Source organism: Mus musculus, chromosome 15, assembly GCF_000001635.26.
Source record: "Mus musculus strain C57BL/6J chromosome 15, GRCm38.p6 C57BL/6J".
In the NCBI taxonomy this organism is placed as follows: domain Eukaryota; kingdom Metazoa; phylum Chordata; class Mammalia; order Rodentia; family Muridae; genus Mus; species Mus musculus.
This window is the reverse complement of record NC_000081.6, coordinates 74,905,344-74,926,153: the sequence shown is the minus strand read 5'-3', so window position 1 is coordinate 74,926,153 and position 20,810 is coordinate 74,905,344. Positions and strand designations below refer to the sequence as shown.

At 48.2% G+C, this 20,810-nt stretch overlaps 1 pseudogene; it reads right to left on the bottom strand.

The window, feature by feature from the left end:
- Positions 1–248: 248 nt before the first annotated feature.
- Positions 249–2,516, bottom strand: Gm6610 (annotated as a pseudogene).
- Between the last annotated feature and the right edge of the window lie 18,294 nt (positions 2,517–20,810).

The following is a 20,810-nucleotide window of genomic DNA, read 5'->3' as shown; positions in this document are numbered from 1 at the left end:
ACCCATACTTTATGGGGTGGTCATGGCTATAGATCAAAGTATCCGGAAGACATAGTTTGCAAGAGAGAGGGCACATACGTCATGGGGTCATGAGTTTAGTGCAGGTGGAAAAACATGTTTTGTAGGGCTTAGGTTTAGGAAACAGAAACTTCTTCTTCTTCTTCTTTTTTTTTTTTTTTTTTTTTTTTTTTAGTGTTTCATTTACTTATTTATTTTGAAGTTTTTAATAAAAGTACATTTTATTCTGTGTGGGGCACATGCCATGGTACATACATGGAGGCTGAACTCAGGTTGTCAGGTCTGGCTGCGGATGCTTTATCATCAAGATGCCTTTCTGGCCCTTCTTAGTATTGTTTTGTTTTGCTCTTCCGATTATGAGGGTACAGGGCGTGGGGGGGGGCGCGTAAGTTTCTGCAGAGGCCAGAAAGCGCCAGGCCATCCTGATAGAGCTGAGGTACAGGTTGCTTGCCATGAGTACTGAGAACCAAACTCAGGCCCTCTGCAATATCAGTGTGCACTCAATTACCATCTCTCTAGCCTTGTTCTTACTGGTTTGCATAGGAAACACCAAAGGCAAACAACAGGATAAACTCATGGGAGGACTCGGTCTGGTACCCTTGTCCCCATGACCTTGACCGGGGTCAGGAGAAAAGGATGGCACGTGAGAGTGCACTGGGAGCCGAGGCACAGACTGAAGCCAGCCTGGGCTGTATACAATAACACTTGTCTCAAAATAAATGCAAGAAAAAAAAAATAAAACAAAAGCAAAAAAGGTGTGGTAGCTCAGGGGGAGTTACTGCAAGAGGACATCTTTTCTATGCTGACCCCTGCCCCGTGCTGTGGTCCTGGAAGGCTCACTGACTGCTCTTCTTGAAGAAGTACTGGAACGGGAAGAGAGCATTTAGAAACCTCAAGAAGCCTCTGGCTCCTGGCTCTTTCAGGGGTGGTGGACTGCTGTGTTGCAGTGGAGGGACAACCAAGCCTTGTAGGCCATGCCCCAACATAGCACCCTGTTCCTTGACAGCAATGGCATTAGAAGCTGGGGGATCCTGGTATTCCTGCTGGGCTTCTTCGTCCCTGCTCCTCTTGCTCTCCTTCAGAGGCTTCTTATTGCTGGAAGCTTCACTAGAAGTCTCCATCTTGGCCCCGTGTGACCCTGGCCTGCTAGGGGAGCTGGGCTCCTCCACGAGTTTCCGTTTCCACTTCATCATTGTGGCTTCTTCTGCTTCCTTCCCAGCTAGGACCAGCTCAAGAGGAATATCATCTGCTGGTTTCCTGAAGGCAGGTCTTCAGCAAACCATTTCATCTCTATATACAAAGTAAAAACAAACGGGTCAGGGGGTCAGGATGATTTCTTCATGTTTAGACTTCAGGTGGGAAACCCTCTCCCACTTGCTTTTATAGGGAAATACAATGAAGTGTTCTGTAACAAAGGGCTGCAGGCTGTCCATGTTTGCCAAGACTGCACGGATAGAACCCTCCAGCTCCTGGATGATAACTCCCTTATCCTCTATTTCTTCTCCTCTTACACAGTGTGTTTGAGAATTGGTACAAGGTTGCTCGCCCCCTCCCCCCAAAGTCTTCTCTGTAAAACTTGCAAGATCTTATATTTCTGATACTGTTGCCATATCTGATTTTGAACTTATACACATTGGGTCCTGCATGAAGGAACCTTGTCTCTGGAAATGGGTAGGTGAATGGTTTTAATGTATTGTTTTTGACGGTAGCCTCAGCCTTGAAGCGCTCAGGCGCTGATGGCCACACTTGTTGCTCACACACAGACTAAGGTTCCTCCAGCACCTCAGAAAAGTGGCCACACTTGACTTCCTGCTCAGAAATCTTTTTTTTTTTTCCAGAGAGGACGCCAAAGTCAAAAGACTGCAGGCCAGGGACTCAGGTTCTCGTCGGCCTCCTCTGAACTCGGCCTTTAGCCTGATCTGCACAAGCAAAGCCTTGGAACCTCCCCGAAACTTATTCTTAACTAAAGTAGAAACTATTCTTGAGGGCTATGGGGATTTCACAGCAGTTTGGCTCCTTTTCTGGTTTCCTAAAGACGCAGAGAAGAAAGGGGCCAGAACTCTGCCAAGAGTCTCCACGCCCTTTGTACAGATTGTGTGGCCTCTGGCCTCCTAGTAGAGCCCAGTCTCCTCAATAAAGTCTTCATGATATCAGAACTCATGGGAGATAGGGTCTCTGGATTCTCCAGCTATGGTGGGAGTACCTCCCCCCATCCCATTAGGTGGTGTCTGGTTTTTATCTGTCCTCTGCCCTCGGATGACCTCTGCATCCTTGGGATTCTTGGCTCAGCTCCCAGGGAGCTTTATCTCATATGCCTCCTCCTGTCTTCTTCCTTCTGGCTGCTTTCCCCCCACCCCACTTCTAGAGGCTCTTCTACAGACCTCCTTCTCCCAGCTCCCTTTTGTACCCCACTTGCCTTCCTGAGCCCTCTGAGCCCTCCTCCTCCCTGCTTCCCCAACCCAGGATCCTATGCGCCCTCTAGTGGCAGCAGCGTTCATTACTGCCCTACTTCCCTGGCCATAAGGAAATCACAGCCCAGAGACAGGAGAGCTATATTAGGGAACTCACTCTGCTAAGGGAACTGGCTGGCTTTGTCCCCTCTAAGCGAGCTATTTTATCTCAAAGGGCTCTCAGCTGTCCGTCCATAGGACCCCTGGCTGGCCTAGCAGATGGCCTCATCTTCTGTTGTGGAGTTCCTTTTTCCAGGCAAATCTTCAAAGTCTGTAAGATGTCTTCATATTGGTATGGAAGAGGAGTCCCCTGGGGACAGGCGCTGGTGCTGGGATCCCGGAGAGCTGACCTTGTGCTCTGCCTGCTGCGTGGTACCCAGCTAGGCTGAGCTCCTTCAGCAGGACAGGATGGCAGCGACTGAGTAACCCACCAGCATAAAAACTAGCCATTGGCTTCTGGGAGACCAAAAGGCGAATTGTGCATCCCGCAAAGCCACCAGGATTAACTAGGTTAGATGTGGATACCTACATGCCCTCAGCAGCCTCCCGTGGGAGTGAGTAATTTCCCAGTAGGAGAATGCTCCTACTAACCTGGTCTTGAAGTCGAGAAACACACGGGGCTGCTGCCAGCCACAGTGTTGGTAGCTGAGCTTGGGTAAGTGTTGGATCTTTTTTGACCTGGTTGTATTTCTCCACTTGTTGTAAGGCTGCCAACAGGCCAGATTTTAGTACATTAGTTGCTTTGGACCAAGGCTTGGTCTCTACTTCTTCCAGAAAGTGGGAAGCCACATGGCAGTTCCCAGGCTGTTTGGAGAGCAAGAGATTGGGTCCCAGCTGGAGCTGTCTGAGGCTGTGATTCTCAAAGCCCAGTTAAGCTACTGGTAATAGCTTTTACCTCAGGATTTGCTTGGTGCCCTCGAAGACACAGTGCAAGGGGCCGTTTACCACTTTCTGGACACTACTCAAGCTGATGCCCAGAGAGAGCCACACACAGACCAGTTGCTGCAGGCCAGGCTGTGACGGTCCTTAGCTGGAGGCCTGCATTCTGTCTTCTCTGCAGGGAGGCCCTGTGTCCTCAGGCTGGCTTTCCTTAGTACGTGTGTGACCCCACAGGGAGCATAGCTGAAGTCACAGCATTCCTAGTAGCCTTGGCTTTGAAGTCTCTGGAGGTCACTCTGCCACATGACCTCTGTGGGCTCTGGACTGATTCTTCTAATGGGAGTACTATTTAATGGGAACTACCTCTCACATTTTATTGCATAAAGCATGTGACTTCTTGCCTAATGGGTGTGTAGAAGTTAAGAAAAATGTCACGAATTAATTCATGTTCAGCTCGCTTGTTACTGAACCATGTACCACAATAAAGGATACATTTTAAACCTTTATTGGTAATAAAGGCAATAACTATTTTGCCAACACCGGCCACTTGTCATGGTGTCTTCTGCGCAAGTGAAAACAATTTACCTTTAAAAGGCATATACTTGCCGGGCAGTGGTGGCTCACGACTTTAATGCCAGCACTTGGGAGGCAGAGGCAGGAGGATTTCTGAGTTCGAGGCCAGCCTGGTCTACAAAATGAGAAGGACAGCCAAGGCTACACAGAGAAACCCTGTCTTGAAAAAACAAAAACAAAACAAAACAAAGGCATATACTTACAACACATCTCTAAGTTCTGGAAGGCAGAGGCAAGGGAATCTCTGTGAGTCTGAAGCCAGCCTGGTCTATACAGCAAGTTCCAGGCTAGACTGAGCAGTAAGTAGCGAGTGGGTAAACAACAAGAACAAAACCAAGCAAAACAAAACTAAACCAAGCCCAGGAAAGGCCCCAGAGCTGTTTACTAGACTCTTGGAACCAGGAAGACATGTTTGGCAATTGGGTATAAGGTAAATATAAGAAACACAGAGAAACAAACCCTCCACATAGTAGGGACGGATGATAAAATATTCCCTAGGACTATGATTAGTAGATGCCAGGGTTGTGAGTCACACTGCATGGCTCTTGCCTTCTCTCAGCCTAGGGCCACAGGAGAAAGAAGGGTGGAACTCAGGATATTGCAGTCAGAGCTTCTTGAAGTTGCTCCCAGTGGGGCAGAAGGCACAGCTGATGGGATATTCAGTGGATGTGGGGGTGCAGAAGGGGTGGGGAATAGCAAGCCACTGTGGAAGGAAACAGGAAAACTCCAACTCTGCCAAGTTATTGTGCTGTTTCTACTGTCTCCCCAACCCCCACACCTCCACTGTGGTCACGGTTCATCACGTACGAAGCTCGGTGTCTATCCCAACATTGGCTAGGAGGACAGCTCTGCGGGCTTAACTCTGTTCTTTCACCTTTCGGTGGGTTACTGGAATGGCATCGACATCTTCAGGCTTGCTAGGCAAGTGCCTTCATCTGCTGAGTCATCCCAGAGGTCCAGCTCCAACTATCTGGATAGCACAATTATCCAGTAAATGGTTCCTCAGATCCACAAATGAATACCCACATGGAAACTCTTCTCCCAAACAGATTTTAGGGTGCCTGATGGTTGTCAACTAGATTAGGTCAGGAAATACCTGGCAGGTTAGTAAAACTCAAGGTGAGGCGTTTGTAAACAGTTAGATCCTGAGGGTTCTGATTTAATCAATGGGAGATGGTAGGAGGTAGAAGACTGAATGAAGGCAATGAGCCCCTGGGGTTTGTGCCCCTGAGCCCTCTATCTCTGGCTTCCTCCTGAATCTATCTTCTCACTGATTTCTTCCTATGCTCCCTCTGTGGTAGGTGCCGTTAGAGACAGAGCCTAGGCCTTGACTCCCACACCACTAAAACGACAAGTAATAATGAGAAGTGAAAGATTTATTTTGCATAACCGCAACAGGAAGAGAAACAAATTACTGGTTCAATTTCTGCCCAGACTTCCATTAATGGCAGACAATGATGGGGAAGCTGAAGTGAAGTGTGTCTTTTGTGGTACCCAGACTAGGAAAACCCCAGAGACCACCTGGAACCATAACTCCCATGCAAGCACATGTAAGTCTTTATTCAAGCTTGAACTTGGGCCACACACCTTCCTGATGTAACGGGATAGGAGAATGGGCCCCGAGGTGTAGGTGAAGGGGGTTTATACAGGGAAAAGCTGCAGGCAGGGGTTTCTAAGCCTTGTCGTTATATGAGAGGGTAAAGGAATGTTGGTCTTGAAGCTAATTGTTTTACAGCACCCTGGTTATACCACAAGGAGCGACCACACTTCCAAAAGGAGCATCTTGACCTAGGAAAGACTTATGCTTCCTTCCTTCCTTCCTTCCTTCCTTCCTTCCTTCCTTCCTTTCTTTCTTGTTTGTTTGTTGTTTTGTTTTGTTTTTTTTTTTCAAGACAGGGTTTCTCTGTGTAGCCCTGGCTGTCCTGTAACTCACTCTGTAGACCAGGCTGGCCTCGAACTCAGAAATCCGTCTGCTTCCCAAGTGCTGGGATTAAAGGCATATGCCATCACTGCCCAGCTGATTTATGTTTTCTTAGTCCACTCTCTTGTTATCAGCTCGCTGCAGCTGCTGTGTCTATTTTGCAACTGCCAGGGACATTTCATGCTTTTTCTCAGACCTCACAGGGTAGTGGCCATGCCTCTCTAAGGGCAAATTAACTTAGAATGGAGTCTTCAACAAAATGGAGCTTATTCTGCTACCTCAGTCCCTTCACTTTCCCTTCCCCAAGCTGCTTTTCGTCATGGTGCTTTCTCACAGGGAAAGTAACCCTAACTAAGGCAGCAGGGATAGGGCCCCATCACTTGCAACATGGGCTCTACCGGGTGTGATTGGAACCCGTGGGCCCCTCCCTGCAGGCCGTGCTCAGCCAGCAAGGGCACCTCCAGCCGCTTTGTTGGCTTTCTCTCTTTCTTGGCCTCATCACATTTTTAGAACAGGGATTTGTCTGTGAAGTCACCACTCTATCCCATGCAGACCAACAGGATTCCCCTCCTGCTGGGGGAGACCAGAATGCACACGCCCGTTCCTGTGGGAGTGTCCTGTGTGCACACTCAGACTTTGGTGGGAAGGGAAAGTTTTCAAGGGTGAGACCTCACCAGTAGAGGGCAGAGGAACCAAGGGAACTATGGGTATTATCTTGCCTGCAGCATTTTTAAAATGTCATTTGAATTAGAAAGTAAGAGGGAATCTTTTTTTTAATTAGATATTTTCTTTGTTTACATTTCAAATGTTATCCCCTTTCCTAGTTTCCCCTCAGAAAATCCCCTATCCCCTCCCCCCTGCTCCCCAGCCCACCCACTCCCATTCCTGGTCCTAGCATTCCCCTATACTGGGGCATAGAGCCTTCACAGGACCAAGGGCCAGTAAGAGGGAATCTTGAGGCTGTTATTTTGGGCAAAAAGCTGTCAAGAGAAGTAGCTCCCTTCTCCCCACCCCAGTCTTCTCCTCTCTTCTGAGGTGTTGTGTCTATAGTCAGATACTAGAACACGCTAGGCAAGTGCTCAGCCACTGGGCTACAGCTAAAAATGTTCCATTTTTATCTTTATGTGTATGGGTGTTTTGCCTGCATGTATGGCTTGTGCACCACATACATGCTGTATCCAACACCGGTCAGAGGAAAGCGTTGGATCTCCTGGAACAGGAGGGTTGTGAGCCGTCATGTGGGTGCCGGGAATCAGAGTCAGGTCCTCTGGAAGAGCGTCCAGAGCTCTTTGACTGCTGATCCACTCTTTTAGCCCCATAAGGCCCTTAAAAGCACTCAAAACTCATGATAACAATAACAAAGGGAAACTTTGTGTAAGAAGTTGGGGGGTGTTGCAGGAGTCTGGCCTGCCATACACAGGATCTCAGTCAAGCTCTGGCTAGAGGTAGGAAATGGAGGAAGGGTTTCCCCTCAGCCCAGGGGCTGTTGATCAAAACCTCCATTCCCCAGAGCAGCACAGTCCTAACGGGTTGAAGTGCTGGTAGCAAGTAAGTGCTGAGCACTCCACTCAGCTCCGAGAACACTACGGAGAAGGAGGCAGAAAGAAAACGAGAAGTGGCAGTGTTGTAGAATATGCCTCCACTCTGTACCACCAAAACCACTTAAAAAAAAAAAAAAACCCAAGACCTCTCAGAGGACTGGGTTTCAGTTTTGGAATCCCCTGGCTGCTTGGTAGGTACTTTCCCTGTGCCTGTTGCTGTCTACTGTGTCTGGGATCCACGAGCCCTGCCCGACCCCCCATCTTTAAACTTTTTAATTGGCAGATAAAATGGACCTGAAATTCCTAAAGGGTGTAACACCGAGCTTACTTTGTTTTACTCAGCCTTGGATCTCTTCCCGGTGAAGCACGAAACTGGGCAGCAGGCTTGGTATACCAGTATCCTGTTGTGATTATTGTAGGATTGTTGAAGTCTGAGGCAAGGGAAGGTGTCCGGGATGTTTCCAAGAATTCTGTCCGTGATCTTGCTGCATGGCCCCCAGTGGGGGAGGGTGTGCCTTCAGCAGGTCTATCCATGCCTGAGGACCACGCTGTCCACATTCAGGTATTGTGTAAGGAGCAAGACACACAGCCCCGTCCAGTTCTGTGGGGAACTGTAGTATCTGGGACAATCTGGACTGGTTCCCACAGTGGGTCTGCCTAGCTTTAAAAGCTCACAGGGACCCTCTGCAGTGTAGGCAGACATACAGCTATGCCATTATAGCACTGAGGCTTGGGGAAGACTACATAGGCCGCTGAGGAGTGAAGTGGTGGAGTGGGAAGCTAGCTGTGTGATATGGGATTGAGCAAGCGACAGCACCCCTGTTCCCTTCCCTCCCCAACACCTGAAATAAATTTGTCTCTAAGGCCCCCGGAAACTGCAGGCCTGTGACAGAGGGGCTGTTGGGTGATCTTGCCGATACTTTTGTGATCATTCTTCCTTCTTGGGAATGGATGGTTCCTGACTGTAGCAAGACCATCGGGCTCCACACTTTTGCTCTCCCTGAGCAACTTTTCCCATTTCTTTAATGAGTAGGTGGAGAATTTTGTACATTTTTACACTTCTCTTCTTTTGATTAAAAATTCTACTTTGGAATCCTTTTTTTTTTCTTTCTCCAGTCTGCTCTAAGCTTTCAAAAGCATCAGTCCATGCCTGCCACACAGTGCTCAGTTATGCCTTCAGCTGAATATCTAATTCTTCACTTGCAAGTTCTAAAAATATTGGGATAGGAACAGAGTTAGACCAAGCTCTTCTCCACGTTCTAATGAGGGCAGTGGCTCCTCCAGTTCCCAGCCGCGTCCCCCTTCACTCTGCAGCTCCTCAGAGGATTGGCTGACATTTCCCAGCCATGCAACCATGGCCATGCCATGATCTCTGTCTCCTTTCTTGCTGAGTCCTTACAGGAATCACCTTTAAGGTGACAAAGACTCATGGTTTAACCATATATTATAGTTTGGCTCGGAAACCTGGGCTCTTTTGGGTTCTTCCTCTGGACTCTGCTATGTAAGTTTATTAAGAGACTCCACACCTGGGCTGGTGAGATGGCTCAGTGGGTAAGAGCACCCGACTGCTCTTCCAAAGGTCTGGAGTTCAAATCCCAGCAACCACATGGTGGCTCAAAACCATCCGTAACGAGATCTGACTCCCTCTTCTGGAGTGTCTGAAGACAGCTACAGTGTACTTACATATAATAAATAAATAAATCTTAAAAAAAAAGAGACTCCACACCATATCTGAGCAGGTTCCTCATCTGCATCCTTCAGGTGACATCTAGGGACCCTGGCTTGCCAGTGTCCTCTGCATTCTGATGTTTTCTTTTTTAGGTTTTTCATCCACCAAGTCTTCTATCCCTTGGCTCTAAACCACTATTAGTTCATGTTGAATTGAGAATTGAGACCAATACCCCACCTACAATCCCACAAGGGTGGGCACTTGTTAGGATGGTCTTCAATAGTCTGCCTTACTACTTTAATATGTTTCATGGACTAAAGAGACAGAGATTAAAACTCTCTGTCTCTGCCTTTAACTCTGTCTCCCTGAATTCATTCTATTGCTCAGGCTGACCTCAAGCTGAGCATCCTCCTGCCTCAATCTCCAGAAGGATGGGATTACTGCTGTTGCTCAGAATTCTAGTCTGTCCATCATCTTGTTCCCACGTATGCAACATCTGTCACAGCCCCACACCATTCCTGACACCAGTTTGCCCAGTCTTCAGTCTTTAAGACTGGGTAGCAGATAACCAATAGGAGCTGATGGTGCTAAGTTCTGGATTGGCACCAGATTGAGGCCTCTGTAGATGTAAGGTCTGCCAAGGGCTGCTTTACTTGCCCCACATAGTAAAAGGGGCAGAAGGTTCTTGGGGTTCTGTCTAGTGGCCATATCTGGTGCCTGCCCTACTCCATTGTTGGCTGAGACATGCAGAGGGCTTGGGAAAGGCTGAACACTCCCACAGAAAGTTCTCTGGAAGAACAGTCTGAGCTGCGCACTGCTGGTACCTCAGAGGGGACAGTGAGACAGACAGCTGCACAAAATGGACTTTTCTCTTTCCCCTGATCTTTAATCAAGAATCACCTTCTGCTTAGAACCAAATGTCAGACCAGGAGTTCTCGGGCCTTGGGACATATGCTGCTATATACTCTAGTAGTTACAGCTCAGAACACCAGTCAACACTGAGTGTTGCGCCCTCTGCTTGGAGGGGCTATTCAACCTTCACCACAGTATGGATAAGCACCAAAGGCCACTTGTTGCAGGCTTGGACCTCAAGCTGTGTCAAGAGCCAGTATAGAAACATGCATAAGGCAAACTCAAAGGACTGCTGGATGTGTTATGAGACCTTCACATAAGAACCAGCCACTCCGATTGAGTTTAGGACGAACTATGCACTGTTCATGCTGGTCAGGCCTCTGGCCAAGAACTCATGACCCAGTATCCTGACAATGTGCCTGTGGCAGGTGGCTTGTGCTTGGCTCTACAGAAGTGTGATACCTTCAGGGTTGGGGATGAAGTTTAGTAGATCATACACGGGGCTCTGGGTTCTATCCCTAGCACTTTACAAACTGGGCATGCAGGTGCACAGCTATAATTATAGGGTGTGTGCACACACACAGAGGCCCACACACAGATGCACACATGATCTAATGAAGTCAGTCTTCTCAGACATTGACTTTCTGCTTTGAGGTGGATCAGCCCACACTGTCTATGAGGGTGGCCAGGCTGGGCTCTCCTGGGAAAGCTCACTAGGTGGATCGTTGCTGTTCACCACTGACCAATGAGCCGTGTGGTGTGTGTGTGTGTGTGTGTGTGTGTGTGTGTGTGTGTGTGTGTATGTGTGTGCAAGCTGTGGTTGGGATATGTTTATGTACATGTGAGGGGTGTAACACTGGGTGTGTGTGAGTAATGAATATGGGGGTGCGTGTGTATAAGTTGTGGCTGATGTGTTAGGCCATGGGCAATGTGTTTATACATGTTGTGAGCAGAGGAGAGAGAAAGGGAGAGAGTACAGGGTCGGTGGTATGGTGGATAGTATGATCGTGCTGCCCAGCGAGGCCTTGTATCCTAGCAATGAAGAGTGTGGAGCTCTGGCAAGCCCTCACTTTCCTTCAGAACTGGGCCTTCAGAACTTGTGATTTCCATACTTGCTTCCCACTCGTCCTGGGCTTGAAGTCCAACCCTAGTAAGGAAGAAAAACAAGGGGTCCTACCAGCACTTGAATATGTCCAGAGAGAACACCAAGGTAGAGTTGTCTGGTGGCCCCTGGCCTCTGCGTGAGAAGCCAAGCCCTTGCAGTCCAGGCAAGAGGGTGGCAGGCTGCTTCCAATCCCACCAGCTTTGGATGGTGTGGACTCTGGCTGTGGAGGTGAGAGGGAAGGACTGAGTACCTTTCTTGGCACCGTGCTCTTTGCCTGTGTCTACAGAACTGTCACCCAAGGAAACATTGGTCACCAGAGCAGGGAAAAGCTTCCAGAAAGTTTGTCTGAAAGGAACAATTATTTCGGGGACTTGGAGACATCTGTATAGTATATGCCTGTTAGCCTTTTTTCTGGGGATGGCTTCTGAGCGACCCATACTCTGACTCCCCTGCCACTTTGTCTCCGCTATGTGGCTCTCCCCACCTGCTCTGCCCTCCCCCAGCTCCAGGCTTAACTCTTTTTATTGTTATACAAAAGGCATAAGTCAATTTCCACACACTAAAGCTTCTTATCTGATCTAGGGGTTGTCTTAAAAGACTCATCTCCTAAGCAGTTCTCATCCTGGTTTGCCAGGCTTTGTCTTGCAAAGGCTATGAGAACCCTTCAAAAGACTAACTCCATAAAATTCCAGAAAATGATCAGTGACAAAAGGCTACCTCAAAGCTTAGAGGCCACCACTCCAGATTCATGCCAGATACAAAGGTTCTGCTAAAACCCTGTTACAGACAACCAATCTCTGGACAGCAGCCTGACCAGATCTAGGCGGTTGCCAGCTTTTCCCAGCCTCCCCTTCCTGAGAGGGACCCACCCTTTGCCCTGGACAGCTTCAGAAGGGGACATGGGAGCAAGGAGAGAGGGGGTCAGACCTGGCAGAGCTGAAAGGGACGCTTTACTTAGTGGGGGAGGGGACTGTGGAAGTGAGTGAATGTAAGCTCTGAGCTGAGGAATGAGTGCTTCATAGATAAGAAAGAGCCCTGACAGCAGGTGTGGTGTTGCTGCTACTTCCCAAGCCCGTGCGCGCGCACATACTAATGTAAACATTAACACAAAAAACCAAAACAACAAAAAAACTTTTTATTGATTCTTTGTGAATTTCACATCATGCACCTGAATCCCACTCATCTCTTCATCCCTTCGTATCCACCATTCCCCCCCTTACAACCTCCCTCCACCCATAAAATAAAATAGGAGTTAAAAAGCAAAACAAAACATATTGCCACGGAAGACAGAGTGTGTCACGGTGTGTTCCTCAGTGCACCCTCTGTCCCCACATCTTCACTTGCAAACGTTCACTGCAATGAATCACTGGTCTGTTTCCAGGCCCCTGACTTCTGCTACACTATCAGTACTAGATCCTCCTAGGAATTCCTTTCAGATATCCTGTTGTTGCCCTGTGCCGTGGGGATCCTGCAGCTTTGGTTCTGCAGGACCGGCCCTTTCACATGCTCCAGCAGATCATAGATGGGGTAGATGTTGGTATAGGTCAACTCAAAACCCTAGATCTGGGCCTAGGTTGTAGCTGAGTTGGTCAGCCTACCAGTTCTCCTGTACCTATACCTCCAGGGTGAGCTCTCCGACACTACCCTGGCTAGCAAGGGGGCAGGGTCAGCTCTCCTGCTCTCATGTCCTTGGGGTAAGCTCATGTACACCTTTGCCACCAGGGCCAGCTTTACTGAGCTGCCCAGGTGAGGTGCAGGATCTGCTCTCCCAAGTGCTGCAGCCAGTGAGGGGCAGCGACAGCTCTCTCACTCTCATGACCTTGGAGCCAGCCTAGCACAGTGCCTCAGTCCAGCTAGAGACATCTGCATGGCCTGTGGTGGTAACATGGGCCTGAGACATCAACACAGACCCTGACTGCCACCGGACCACAGACCCAGACATGACTCTGGCAGCAACATGGTCCCAAATGTCTCCATGGTCTCAGTTGGTAGCACAGATGAGCATGTTCCCCATGGCAGCATGGCCCTCGGATATCCACATGGTCTCTGGTGGCAGCCCATACCAGGGACAGACGCTTGGCCTTTGGTGGTAACTCAGGACACAGACATTGACACAGACGCAAGCTGGAGGAGAGCCATGGAGCCAGACAGGGCCCTTGGTGACAGACTGGGCCAGGATCTGACCAAAAACCTCTTCTTTTGCCTGTTCCTCACCACCGACAAGTCTCCAGTTCACCTCTCTCTACCGTGTATCATCTCCTCGGCTGTGCTTTCTCTACCATCCTTCCTATCCCTCCATGATACATCCATCCATCACAGTGGTGCCCGTGGCAGGTGCTTGGTGGCTTTCTTAGGGCCACCACAGGCCAGCCAGCCCAGGGTGGGTGCTTTGGTGTCATTCATCTGGCCTCCCCAGCCGGGTAAGCACTTTTTTTAAAAAGAGAAAATTACCCTCCTTGACTCAGCTATTTAAGAAATATAGGATAACTTCTTTAGGCATTAAATGAGAGTAAATATTTAGCTATTAGGTCAATACCTTTAGATGTATTAAAATGATATATTCTAAACGTGTATGTGTGTGTGTGTGTGTGTGTGGTATTGTGTGGTATTGTGTGTAGGTGAGTGTACAAGTATTTATTGGTATGTGTTCCTGTGAGTATGTACTTGAATGCATGTATTTATGGACATGCTGTGAGTGTGTGTACATCTGTGTACATGCCTGAATGTCTGTTCATGTATGTGCACATGTGTTTGAGCAGCTGTGTTTGATAGTTCTAGTTCTGGGGTGGGTCTCAGCAAGTTCTGCCCAGTGTCTCTCTGGTGGCCAGAGCCTTGTGCTGTGACATTGGTTGCATGGGTTCTATGCTGGCTATGTCTCCACCTGACTGCATGTCTGGGGAGGTGACCCAGCTCTTCCACCCACTACCCAAGTGGCCCACTGTGCAGGGAGGAGGTAGCCTCTAGCTGGTCCCGGGGGTCTCACAAGATCTCCTGGTTCAAGACTTCTGCAGCTGCTACCGTACTTAGGGGCTGAGATGTTGTCCAACTGCCTAGCCTTTGTACAGAGGACATCTCTGGTCTGCTTAGGGGGAAGAGGATTCCTGGTGCTGGGCGAGCGTGTTTGCTATACCTTCATGATCAAAATTAGCCATTGCTTCAGAACTGCGAGTGAAGAAAATCAAACAGGAGAGAGACTGTGAGCGAGGCCAGGCCTTCACTGGGTAGTGGAAATGTGTGACTGGGTCTCAGGAAGGCTGTGCCTGCTTCTCTCATTGGCTTACTTAATGGCATGGTCAGTCTTCAGTGTCCTCAGGACATCATGGATATCTTAAGTCGTGTCTGCTCAAGTCCCTCACATGGGCTGGTGCATTGTACACATAGGGCCTGCAGCATCCTATGCTTCTTGTATTCTGTAGATGACAGCTAATGCCACGCAATGCATACACTAGCCAGGTGTGTTCAGGTCAAGTGCATGTTTCCCTGAATATTTTCTATCCCCACAGGCTCACTCTGCTCATGCTGTACCTGGTGTGGGGATGGCACTAGGAGTGACCTCAGAAACCGAGGTCAAGCAAACTGAGGCTGGGAGTAGCCGAGCTGCTTTGAGAATCTGTTCATAGTCACTTGTGAGCAAAACATTGAGCACTAAACAGTCTCTGGGACAAACCTTCAGTCCTTTTTTTTTTAATCTCTCTTTTTTTAAAAGATTTATTTATTTATTATATGTAAGTACACTGTAGCTGTCTTCAGACACTCCTTACAGATGGTTGTAAGCCACCATGTGGTTGCTGGGATTTGAACTCCGGACCTTCGGAAGAGCAGTCAGGTGCTCTTACCCACTGAGCCATCTCACCAGCCCCTAAATTCACACAATGGTATCTATCTTGTAATAAATTCTAGGCTGCCTGAAAGGATTTTCAAATTCCTCTTGATGGTAAAGTACAGAAGGGCCTTCCCACGAAGGGAAATACTAACATCTTCACCCCCAAACTCGACGCTCAACTTTTTAAAAATATATTTAATATTTTTATTTTCTGGAATAGATTATTTTTGCCATTTCCTTCTGTCTTTTATTTATTTTTAAACAACTTTTTAATTAGATATTTTCTCCATTTCTTCAAATGTTATCCTGAAAGTCCCCTATAACCTCCCCCGCCCCGCTCCCCAACCCACCCACTCCTGCTTCCTGGCCCTTCCTGGCTTTATTCCAGTTCTTTAGAATCCTACCAAAGCTTTCCCTCAGTGCATAACGCTTTGCTAACTGTGGTGTAGCAGCTTACTGGGGGAGGAATCTCAGCATGAGGGAATTGATTTTGGATGTGATGAGCTGACAGAGGGACACTGAGCCATAGGCACCCATGCTGGGAGCCCTTGGGAGGTTCTCCTCCTTCTGGGTCTGTGACGAAGAACTGTGAATTGACTACCATTGGTGGGAGGGTCTGTGTCCCTGTGTCTCCAGAACTGTTTCAACACAAAGTGAAGCTTGGGGATTAGAGAATCAAGACTTGGCCTTGAGTGTATGTTTGTGTACACATGGGCTGGGTTGGGAGTTGGAAGCCTCTTCCTTCAAAGTCCCGGCGAGTGAAGGACCTTCAGGCTCCGAATCTCACTTCAGAAGGCTTCGGGGGATCCCAGAAAGGATGGAGGGCAAAAAGCCCTTGCCCTCCCATGATCCCATGGTCTTGTGGTCCTGGGAGTGTAGTGAATGACTTCAGGGGGAGGATCAAGGGCCTTCTCCTTTTCTTGATATGTACCTGAGCCTTCTCTCAGCCTCTCCCTGGCTTAGGAGTTGAGGGTGGAAGCTGGGTTTGGGAGACCACTTCTCTTAGCCAGAACACTTAGCGGTTCTGAGAGAGTCCATCTGGTTCCCTCTGCTTGCATGGTTTCTGTGTGGCAGGTGTGTTCTCAGCCAATGTTTCCTGAGACAGACAAGTCATGGTTGCATCAGCCGGAAGGCTCTGGTCTGCCACAGACTGACAGAGGGGCTTGGCCATCTGTCTACTCATTTCCCAGGCTGTGATGGCTGGACTCCTGCCCATCCCTTGGGGTACCTTTAGCTATACTAGGAGATTTTAGAGGAAGATATAACAGAAAGGGGAGGGCCTTCTCTTCCTAGTGAGATGCAGATAGGAGACTGTAGGAAAACAGTATTGGCCATTGTTCCTAGTTTGCCAAGCCCCAGATTAGAGACTACAGATCATATCTGGCTCTCCCCCATCAATCATCATCATTGAACCTCAACTCCAGCCATGGAACCAGAAGGGGAGGTGGGATGGAGAGGCGGGTTGGGTTGTATACCTTTCCCATAAACACATGGGAACAATGGAGACTCCAAATAGAAGAGCTTCCTGGAAAATTGAGGAAGCCACACCGCAGTGTAGACGCTACTTACTTCCACAGGAAATAGAGCTGGAGCCTGCCCTGCATGCCAGCCCCCCATGCTTGAACCTGCTTTGTCCCAATGTTTTCTCACTGTTCCCCCTGGGTGGCCCCTCCAGGACAGTGCTTGCTTGTGGAGTGTTCTCCTCCTCAGGCCCCCTTGTGGCAGTTCTGTGGGGACACACCAGTCTGTCTTGCCCTGTTAGACTGTCTCTGCCTGCTCAATGCTCAGACCTCAAACTCTGAAGCTCTCTCTGTGGCCTGAGTCAGGTCTGTTTGCCCCTACTTCGGAGGGTGTTATAAATGTTGGAAACATTACAAGGTCAGTGCAGGGTGAGAAGGATCAGACTTGCCATTCAGGATCAGGAAGAGGCCATTGTATGCCTAGGTTGCTCTATGAAGGTAGAGACAGCTTGGGTGCACTTGCCTAGGTGGAGGGGGAGAGACAGAGAGAGGCAGAGACACAGAAGTAGGGAGGGAGATATCAGAGATGGATGAAATAGAGACAAAGAAAAAGATAACAGAAAGTAATGGAGAGAGACAGAGATAGATAGATAGATAGATAGATAGATAGATAGATAGATAGATATGCAGACAGACAGACAGACAGACAGACAGACAGACAGGGCTGGGGTAGACTGAGTCTTAACAGTTAATGGAACCCAGCAATGGTACAGACAGCTTGAAAGCAAGCAAGGCCACTGGAAAGGGCTGGAGCCTGGTGGCTGTGTTCAGCTTATCATGTTGATGTAGGTTGGATACAGGTAGTAAGAAGGCCAGATTCAAGACAGGGTGCTCAGCACACCCTCTCGCCCTCATTCCTTGCCTACCATCTCCTCAGACTCTTTGCATTGTGGTGCCAGTGGCTCTGATTTTGTGCATAGGCAGCTTGGAGGCTGTGGAGGTTGGGGGTCAGTGAACAACAAAAGCACAGCGTGTAAAGTGCTTCCTTTGCTCCCCAGAGCGCCATCTTCATATCATTCTCCCCTCTCTGGCAGGCAGGGAGGATCCCATAGGACCTTCCACTTTCAACCTTAGAGTCCTTCTCTGGAAGCCGGTGGGGTCATGGCCCAGATGTCTAGATCAGTTGTTAAGAGCACTGACTGTTCTTCTAGAGGTCCTGGGTTCAAATCCCAGCAACCACATGGTGGCTCACAACCATCTGTAATTAGGAGCTGATGCCCTCTTCCAGTGTGTCTGAAGACAGTGACAGTGTATTCACATAAATAAAATAAATAAATTAATAAATAAATAAATCTTTTACAAAAAGAAAAATCTCAGACTCACAAGCTCGCTCCACCATTTAATGGGACAAATGGTGGCAGCATTTATGGGACCAAACCTTGAGGGGTACAACTTGAGACCTGCCCTAGACTTTACTCTGTCATAGTGGCATAGCAGTGATCAACTTCCTAAAGGAGTACTGCCCCTAACCTCTGTTGATAAGCTGAGAATCAGTGCAGCTATATTACAGCTTGGTCTCCTGGCTCAGGTTCCCAGCCCTGCCCAGGTCTCACAGGTGTGGTATGTGGGGTGTGTGTGTGTGTGTGTGGTATATGTGGTGTGTGTGTGTGGTATGTGTGGTGTGTGTGTGTGGGGGGGTATGTGGTGTGTGTGTGTGTGTGTGTATGTATGTATGTATGTATGTATATGGGTGGTGTGTGTGTGTGTGTGTATGTGTGTGTGTGTGTGTGTGTGTTGGGGGTGTGGGGTGGATCTGCAAGCAGACAATAGGCTTATTCCTTAGCCCTAGAGAGAGATGTCAGCCAGGGAACCTCACTCCGCCCAGTCCCTTACAGATGCTCTGCCAAGGCATCTCCCTCTGTGGTGGTTTAAATGAGAGTGTTCCCCATAGGCTCATATATTTGAATACTTGGTCCCCTGTTGTTGAAATCATTTAAGCTTTGAGGTTTAAAAATATCATGTTATTCCTAGTGATCTTTCTCTACCCCATGTTGGTGGATCAGATGGAAGCTCTCAGCTACTACTCCAGTGCCATTCCTGCTTGGTGCCATGCCCCCTGTCAAGATAGTCTTGGACTCACCCTTTGAAACTCTAAGTCTAATGAACTATTTCTTCTATAAGTTGTCTTGGTCATGGTGTGTCTTATTATGGCAATAGAAAAGCAACCAAGACACCTTCTGAGTACAACCTATGATAGTACTCCAGGCTGTCAGTCAGTCTTGAAGATTTAATCCACGTGAGCAGCTGAAGATGCAATCTGATGACAGGAGAGCCATCCACAGGGAGCTGCACATTCTGCTGGCTCCACGAGGCATAGGAAGACATACGTTTAGATTTCTTCAAGCTTCCTAGATGAAGGCCAAGGCCAAGAGCAGAGCCATATGAGAACAGTCACACTCATGACTAAGACAGGAAGAAGATAGAGTCCAAGGCCACCAATGATCAAGACTTGTGGAAGTCTAAATGTCAAGGAGAAAACGAAGACGAAATATGACCAGGGACACAGTATGGGCAGAGGCTGACATCAAATGATACTCTCTGGGATTGGGACCAAGCCAAAGCTAAGGGCAAGGCCAAATGAACTCAGCAGCCAGGCTGGCAAAGTAGACTAGCATTATAGACTGGGAGTCTCAACTCAGTGACCCAGAGATTTCACAGTCTAGTGAGCAGGGTTGGATCAGCCTGAGGCTGGGGTAGAATTAAAGTAGACTATAGTGTGCTTGTATATGTCTGAGTGTGTGTATGCACATGTGTTTCATAATTTTTTTTCTTAGTTGGTTGTTAAGACAGGGTCTTATGTAGCTCAGGCTGCCCTCATACTTGTATATAGGCTAAAGCTGGTCTTGGACTCCAGATCTTTCTGCCTCCATCTCCAAAATTTTGCAACCAAAATGTATTAGTCAGGCTCCTTTAGGGAAACAAGCCAATAAAATGTATGTAAATGGAAATCATCAGATCCACCTGTGAGACTGGAAAGTTCCAAAGAAGGTGTGTTCAGAGCTGGGGAAGCTATCATCAAAGCAATGAGACTCAAGACTACAGAAAATGTGATCCAGCCAATGCCTAAAGGCCCCAAAGTCCCCTGGGGGTCCAATGGCTCAAGTTCATGCTCAAAGACAGAAGCATGACGTTTCCACGACTGAAACGGAGTTGCGTGGGGAGGAAGAGTCATTCTTTCCCCTTTCTTACAGATTCCTGCTCCATCGGGACACCCAGCCTGTTGATGTCGGACCTCAATGGGGAGCACACCTCCCCCCACTACATGATTCCTGAAAACATGTCACAGACACACTAGAGAAGACCCTGGTCAATTCTTTAGGACTGTGTCATGACTTTCCCTGGGGAGATGTGAACACATGCTTAATTGCCTAAAATAGGACACAGGTGACAGAGTAAAAAAAGAAAACATTCTATTGAAGCTTGGCGAGTCCCTTGGGGGTTCCTTACAGGAGCACCGGTAACCAAATGGCAGCTGCATTGCCCCTACCCAAAGCCACAGAGTTAGCTCATAAGGTGTCTATTGGTTTCCTTGAAGTAAACGAATATAACAGATCTCAGATGTCCCACGGGCCGTCACAAAACCAAGCAGAACTTTTGCGGTTTCCACTGGAAACATGGCTGACACAGGTGGCCTCCAGATCTCCCAGTTTCCCCCAGAAACAGGCTTTGAGGGCTCATTATTCTAGCTCCGTTGTTGTTCCCACAGTCTTCAAGATTTGTTAATACTTATTTTTTATCTGGTGCAAATTTTTTATTCTTTTTTTTATTAGAATTTTCTTCATTTACATTTCAAATGCTATCCCCTTTCCTAGTTTCCTCTCCGAAAGACCCCTATACCACACCCCCCCCATGGCTTCATGGTTAAGAGTTGTTGTTGTTCATGGTTCATTGTTGGTATTGAAGAGGACCTTGGTCTAGTTCTCAGTACCTATGTAATTACTTTCTTATTTTTTTATTAGATATTTTCTTTATTTACATTTCAAATGCTATCCCGAAAGTTCCCTATACCCTCCCCCTTCCCTGCTACCCTACCCACCCACTCCCACTTCTTGGTCCTGGTGTTCCCCTGTACTGAGGCATATAAAGTTTGCAAGACCTAGAGGCCTCTCTTTCCACTGATGGCCAACTAGGCCATCTTCTGCTACATATGCAGCTAGAGATAGGAGCTCTGGGGGTACTGGTTAGTTCATATTGTTGTCCCACCTATAAGGTTGCAGACCTTCAGCTCCTTGGGTACTTTCTCTAGCTCCTCCATTGGGGGCTCTGTGTTCCATCCTATAGATGACTGTGAGCATTCCACTTCCGTATTTGCCAGGCACTGGAATAGCCTCATACGAGACAGCTATATTAGGGTCCCTTCAGCAAAATCTTTCTGGCATATGCAATAGTGTCTGGTTTTGGTGGCTGATTATGGGATGGACCCCCGGGTGGGGTAGTCTCTGGATAGTCCATCTTTTTC